This window comes from Pinus tabuliformis, chromosome 8 (genome assembly GCF_031772625.1).
Source record: "Pinus tabuliformis cultivar Carrire ecotype Pingquan chromosome 8, CPIR1, whole genome shotgun sequence".
Classification (NCBI taxonomy): Eukaryota; Viridiplantae; Streptophyta; class Pinopsida; order Pinales; family Pinaceae; genus Pinus; species Pinus tabuliformis.
Genome location: NC_142294.1, coordinates 1,302,387,728 through 1,302,395,542, shown reverse-complemented (window position 1 = coordinate 1,302,395,542; position 7,815 = coordinate 1,302,387,728). Strand labels below are relative to the sequence as shown.

General features: G+C 39.9%; 1 pseudogene; it reads left to right on the top strand.

Moving 5' to 3' along the window:
- Positions 1 to 1,908: 1,908 nt before the first annotated feature.
- LOC149240233 (peptidyl-prolyl cis-trans isomerase CYP40 pseudogene) lies at positions 1,909 to 2,553 on the top strand (annotated as a pseudogene).
- The last annotated feature ends 5,262 nt before the right edge of the window (positions 2,554 to 7,815 follow it).

Below are 7,815 nucleotides of genomic sequence, written 5' to 3'. Positions count from 1 at the left end.
TGGGAAATGACAGATATTTAAGGGAAACTTCTAGAAGCACTACACAAGGCTGCATATGTGGCATTGGCAAGCTGCCCTCCAAATTGCCCAATTGTTCAAGAGAAATCCAGATCCTTTGTTCCTCCCTGCACCGAAACAATAATTTGAATGGATTGATTGTGTATAAAGCTGATAGTTAAATTGAAGTATACTTGTATTGGTTTAATGTTCTCATTAGCAGTTGCAGAACAGTGTCTATGGTTTAGTGGCTAATCTTCTGGGTAAATCAAATAAGAGTTTGTGCAGTCTTCAATAGTTTATTCCCTTCTGTTGGGTGATAATGATATAAGAGGGAAATCTCATATTAAAGAAGTGATTGATGAAGAAGCAGATGCTTTCAGAGGAAGACTCATTCGTAGGCTTACATCTGTCATTGTGCACCATGTACCAACATTTTGGAGATTAGCTCTTTTGATATTCAATGGGAAGTTCGCTAAGGTAGGTTCAACAAATGGCGCTCCTGGTTCAGTGAAACATGAAGAGACTGCTAGACAAAACTCCTTTGAAGACGGCCTTGGTAACGTAAAGGATTCAAATCATTCCTTGGAGGAAGTTGCTGGAATGGTACAGGACATTATATCTGTTTGTGAAACTAAGGGAAGGATTGCGCACCTTTGAATGCAGTACAAACATTGTTTGCGTTACGAGCCAAGAAGACAGGTGCGGATGGTCTCTGTTTCAAAGAAGGTGTTCACATTAACAAGGGTTTATTGGCACTTGGAAATATCATAAGTGCATTGGGAGCGCATAAGCAAGGTCAATACCGCCCTTTCTGAACATGGACGTCCAGATTCTGGGCAATAGACAGCAGGCATATCAACACAAGATATCTCAACTTTCTCTTTTCAAAAAGGTCTTGAAGTCAGACATATATGGCGCCGTTTAATGTTTCCTGTAGTATCCTTGAAACACTTGCGGTAGTTACACTTGGTGCAAACGGTTGAATGGTGGATTTATAACTTCAACAGCATCAAAACATTAAGAGAACACGTGGTAACATGCAATCTTATGTAATGAAAGCTAATGAAGGATATAGCTGACATCTGGAACGTGTGAATAGTTTTTTGATGCGCCTAGTCGTCCTTATGGTGGAGTTTCTTGTTCAAAACATCCATATGTTGTTCTGGATTATGTTCCTAAGTATACAGAGCTAGATTTAAAGCACTCCAGGGCACGCCAAAAAATGAAACACGCGGTGATCTGAGTTAGAAATACAATGCAATTATTGCAGTTGTCTCGGATAGTTATCTGCGGATGTGGTATTCAAAGCCGCAGCACCTCTTCGCACCAGTCCATAATATTGTAACGAGGATCACGGGAACCTAATAGAAGTTCAGTAATGGCGACAGTTCTGTTAAGCCGGATAGCATTCTGTACATGTGTATGTTCAGCAACAAAAACCCGAAATTCATCGATGCAAGCAGGCAAATGTTGGAAATCCATAATATATCAATTGTGTTCCTTTGGAGAAAGATTTTCTATTTCGTAGCCAGCATACGAGCATGGTAATGAAAACATGGCACTGTGTTGTGGATTACGCATTCCCAGGTTGAAATCCAGTTACCAGCAAGCAACTCCTCCACAATCCGCTTGTGGTTTTTCAATGTCAACACAACGTTAATCACCAGACAAAGTCACAGGTGCTGTGGAGATTGGACGTGTTTTTCTTGTGAACTGCGTGCAAGGAATTGTAGTTAGCTTAATTCGACGGCAATATGCAGCTGCAGCTGCTTGACAAGGATCATATGATAGTGCTGGTGTCTGGGGGTCGTGTTCTAAGCCGGTGCCTCCCATTGCAAAGAAGGTTTTTGTGTCTCTGGCAAGAAACCGAAACAGGAAAAGCAGAGTCTCGAGGAACTTGTCGAATATATGACCAAATTTCAGGACTTTGTGCATTGGCCCTCATACCGGCGCCCCCTGCATTACAAAGGGCTTCCTTTCCATAGAGTTATCAAAGGTTTTATAATACGAGATGGAGACATTTCAGTTCAGAATGGTACAGGGGGTGAATCAATATATGGATTAAAGTTTGATGATGAAAACGTTCAACTGAAACATGAGCGCAGAGGAATGTTGTCAATGGCAAACTCTGGACCTAATACAAATGTCTCTCAATTTTTCATCACAACAACAAGGACTTCCCATCTGGATGGAAAGCGTGTTGTCTTTGGGAAGGTAATTAAAGGCATGGGAGTTGTGCGTGGCAATGAGTATACTCCCACAGAAAGTAGTGACCGCCTTTCTCTAGATGTGGTAATTTCAGATTGTGAGGAGATCTCAGAAGGATCAGATGATGGAATAGCTAATTTCTTCAAAGATGGAGATTTGTATCCAGACTGGCCAGCTGATCTTGATGAGAAATCTGCAGAAATTTCATGGTGAATGAATGCAGTAGATTCTGCGAAATGTTTTGGGAATGAAAATTACAAGAAAAGGGATTATAAGATGGCTTTAAGAAAATACAGAAAGACATTGCGCTATCTTGACATTTGCTGGGAGAACACCAAATGTTGAACGGATCACTGTATAGGTCCTTCTATTGGTTCTGTTTGTTGCTTGTCGTTAGAATTCATGTTGAAGTTTTCATTAGTGGTTGTTTGGAGGACACTGACATGAATACAGTCATCAATTATAACTACAGGATACCAATCATATTCATAAGCAGAGCTATGATTTTATGATGGTCGATCTTCTTTAAAATGATGATGATGATGGATCAATGATAATGCGACAGTACATGACATCATTACAACACCCATACTACAACTGCAATGAAATTAAGTGAAAGTTATGTTTTGCAAGAACCTGTACCAGCCCCAGTGTTATGCAGAAGATAGTAATGTTGTAAAGAGGAGTTCAGTGATGAAGACTGTGAAGTGGAGTGAGCCCTGGTTTTGTAGGCCTGGGGAAGAAGATCAAGATAAGAAAATCAGAGTGTTACCTTCCTCAAGCCACATTCTAGGATGTGTTTCAAGGTTCACGTTCTTCATAGTAGCATTAATATTGAACAAATAACAAGAGAAACTACAGGTCAATTTGTTTTCTTTCTATTGAAAGTTGCAGCTTTAGAGGTGGTACGAAGGACTTCTGAAGCAAAATTTCCAGTAGTATGGAGGGGTATACAAGGACTTGGATTACTTAAATGCCCACCTTTTAGCTGTTTGCAGAGGTAGACTCCATTCAGACTTCTTGCTAAGAGCACACAGGAATTCTCAAGATTCTCAAGCAAATCATTTACCAACTACAGATTCATTTGCTATGGAACAAATAGAGGTTGTTAACAGCAGTTTCGTAGCACGCTACGAAACTGCTGTAGGTGATGATTTTAAGCGCAGAGCAGCTAGTGTGATACTGTGAGCGGGAGTTGAGGAAGAGAAACACCTGTCTATCAATACCACCTACAGCACATCAAAAACATGGTAGCATTCCATACCTGGGATTATTAAAAGATTTGGGGAACATGCTGCTACACTTTCGGAAAATGTTGGAAGACAAAGACCGATAAAATAGAGCACATCTCTTGGTCAATTAATGAGCCATCCACGCAACTAGAATCCAAAGCTAGCTCGTTCAGTGTACTCTCCTTCAAGATACCTCAACCCAAGCAGCAAAAGGACATGTGTCAAGAGCCAGAAAAGCATCATATTACGAGGAGCAAAGATTTTGGATTTTGATTAAATGAAAACCATTTGTAATTTCAGTTTAGCCATTATGTAATTAATAAATTAGTTATGCACTAGATAGGGATAGTCAATAGCCACCTTCGAGGCTCCCCTCATGCTGGAGGAGGAAGCTCGAGGTGGTTAAGTTTGTTTGCCTATATATGGATCAATGTTGGATGTAGAAAGGGTTGGACATTTTATACAAAAACAGAGTTATTTGGGTCAATGTAAAGACTTGTTACAGTAATAGTAAAACAGTGGTTGTTTCTTCTCAAGATTCTCAATGGATTATTTTGTTCAAATATGATGGTGGTGTTTTCTCTTATATGTTCTTTTACAGCCTTGTTATAACATAATCACTCAGAATTCATTTCTAATGCTCTGACTTCCTGTATGTTTGGCAAGCTGTGGTTTGTGTGAGATATGTTTGAACATCTAATGCAAAGAGCCTTGACTTCCATGAAATGACTGTGCTTTTGTTTATTAAATGTGTAAGACTCCATAGCCCAATGAAGACCAATTTGATATGTGTTCAACCAGCTTTGTTTTCATGAATTTGTAAAGAGTTAGCCATCTGTTGTTGTGATTGATTTTTATCAAAAGTCTGTGAGAGAGCCCTCTCTGATCAAGGAGGCTAATCCTTGGTCTAAAGTCTGGTTGAAAGAGTTACATGAAATCTTGCTTGGCTGCAGCCCTTAGTACTGATTTTGTGATAACATTTTGGTGCGTCTGCCGGGAGACTGAAGATTACTCACTCCCGTAATTTGAAGATTGGATTTCTGAAGGTAGCAGGAGTTCAAAATGATTTTCGAGGCTGCAAAACTACCTTGGCGACTCCATTGTTGAAGAATTCAAGGTTTATACATTCATGGTGATTCCACTGGAGTTATGAAGGACCCAGAAGCTGCCATTCTTTGTTCAAGGTATGCATGCATAGATTTCTCAGGAATTCATGGTTTCCCAAATCATTTTCCCAAGGATGCATATTTTCTAAGGAATGGTCCAAAATTCAATGGAGAAGACTTGAGTTTAACGTTGAAGTATATCTCAGATTTCTGTCATTTTGCTGAGCTTCTTAGAGTTAAACATGAGGATGTTTGCATAAGGTTATTCTATGATTCACTCCAAGGGAAATGCAAACAGTGGGTTGAATGCTTTCCTGCCAAATCCATTAAGTCATTTCAAGACCTTTGGCTCATGTTTTTGGAGGAATGGATAGATAGGTCAGAGTTGGTGGCAGATTCTCCCTCATTTGAAGGTTTCAAACAATGGAATGATGATCATAGTAAAGAAGAAACAAGTGAATCCTTTTCTTTGTCATTATCCTCATATCTAAAATCCTTTGACTGCAAGTCAGAGGATAAGATGAAATTTTTTGATGAATTTGCCAAAGACATTGAGAAAGAAATTGAAGGTTTAGAAGGACAAATTCAGGCATATAGTTTTCATGATTATGATCATTATTCTCAGAAGTTTTCTATGGCAAAACGCAAGGAGACTATGCTGGTTCCTTTCTCTTTTACGATGGAGGAGCTGAACACTGTGGTTGAAGATCAGTTTGCACAGCTGGAAATTTACAACGAAAACCAAGCTGATCATGTATTCTGGGATCCTGTAGCTGATTACATGGAAGAGTTTTACTCTCCAGTATTTCAGTTTTTCGAAGAAGATCAGAGGCAAATTCAGTGGCAGTGGTCATCAGACTATCATATTAGCTCTGAACTCCGATGCGGTCAAAGGACTCAAATGTCAGATAAGATAAATGATTGGCTACATTGGAAATATCATGTTGCTTGAGCTACAAGTGGAGCTTGTAGTTGTTAGGGTAGGTAGGTAGGTAAATTGCAAATAAGCTCAAGGTTGACTGAGCATTTATTTTTCAGTAGATGTAGTTTTCTTTCTCCTACAGTCATGCTGGTCAGGCAAATTTCTGTTTGTCAAATAAATTTTATAAGGCACTGGAACTGCAGGTTCTTAGTGTACCACAAGGGCACACTATCCCAAGTGGAGCCACTGTTATCACTGAAAATGCTGTTGCCAAAATTTTTTAGCTTAGCTTAAAGACCGGGTGTTTTCGCAGCGCCTGAATTCTTTTTAGCAGTTTCACAGCGCATAAATTCGTTAGCAGTTTAGCAGCGCCATCTGTATCTATTTTAGTGATTTCGTAGCGAAAACATTGACCTTGCATTGGCTGCGCTGCGAAATTGGGAAATGACAGATATTTAAGGGAAACTTCTAGAAGCACTACACAAGGCTGCATATGTGGCATTGGCAAGCTGCCCTCCAAATTGCCCAATTGTTCAAGAGAAATCCAGATCCTTTGTTCCTCCCTGCACCGAAACAATAATTTGAATGGATTGATTGTGTATAAAGCTGATAGTTAAATTGAAGTATACTTGTATTGGTTTAATGTTCTCATTAGCAGTTGCAGAACAGTGTCTATGGTTTAGTGGCTAATCTTCTGGGTAAATCAAATAAGAGTTTGTGCAGTCTTCAATAGTTTATTCCCTTCTGTTGGGTGATAATGATATAAGAGGGAAATCTCATATTAAAAAAGTGATTGATGAAGAAGCAGATGCTTTCAGAGGAAGACTCATTCGTAGGCTTACATCTGTCATTGTGCACCATGTACCAACATTTTGGAGATTAGCTCTTTTGATATTCAATGGGAAGTTCGCTAAGGTAGGTTCAACAAATGGCGCTCCTGGTTCAGTGAAACATGAAGAGACTGCTAGACAAAACTCCTTTGAAGACGGCCTTGGTAACGTAAAGGATTCAAATCATTCCTTGGAGGAAGTTGCTGGAATGGTACAGGACATTATATCTGTTTGTGAAACTAAGGGAAGGATTGCGCACCTTTGAATGCAGTACAAACATTGTTTGCGTTACGAGCCAAGAAGACAGGTGCGGATGGTCTCTGTTTCAAAGAAGGTGTTCACATTAACAAGGGTTTATTGGCACTTGGAAATATCATAAGTGCATTGGGAGCGCATAAGCAAGGTCAATACCGCCCTTTCTGAACATGGACGTCCAGATTCTGGGCAATAGACAGCAGGCATATCAACACAAGATATCTCAACTTTCTCTTTTCAAAAAGGTCTTGAAGTCAGACATATATGGCACCGTTTAATGTTTCCTGTAGTATCCTTGAAACACTTGCGGTAGTTACACTTGGTGCAAACGGTTGAATGGTGGATTTATAACTTCAACAGCATCAAAACATTAAGAGAACACGTGGTAACATGCAATCTTATGTAATGAAAGCTAATGAAGGATATAGCTGACATCTGGAACGTGTGAATAGTTTTTTGATGCGCCTAGTCGTCCTTATGGTGGAGTTTCTTGTTCAAAACATCCATATGCTGTTCTGGATTATGTTCCTAAGTATACAGAGCTAGATTTAAAGCACTCCAGAGCACGCCAAAAAATGAAACACGCGGTGATCTGAGTTAGAAATACAATGCAATTATTGCAGTTGTCTCGGATAGTTATCTGCGGATGTGGTATTCAAAGCCGCAGCACCTCTTCGCACCAGTCCATAATATTGTAACGAGGATCACGGGAACCTAATAGAAGTTCAGTAATGGCGACAGTTCTGTTAAGCCGGATAGCATTCTGTACATGTGTATGTTCAGCAACAAAAACCCGAAATTCATCGATGCAAGCAGGCAAATGTTGGAAATCCATAATATATCAATTGTGTTCCTTTGGAGAAAGATTTTCTATTTCGTAGCCAGCATACGAGCATGGTAATGAAAACATGGCACTGTGTGGTGGATTACGCATTCCCAGGTTGAAATCCAGTTACCAGCAAGCAAATCCTCCACAATCCGCTTGTGGTTTTTCAATGTCAAACACAACGTTAATTACCAGACAAAGTCACAGGTGCTGTGGAGATTGGACGTGTTTTTCTTGTGAAATGCGTGCAAGGAATTGTAGTTAGCTTAATTCGACGGCAATATGCAGCTGCAGCTGCTCGACAAGGATCATATGATAGTGCTGGTGTCTGGGGGTCGTGTTCTAAGCCGGTGCCTCCCATTGCAAAGAAGGTTTTTGTGTCTCTGGCAAGAAACCGAAACAGGAAAAGCAGAGTCTCGAGGAACTTGTCGAAGAT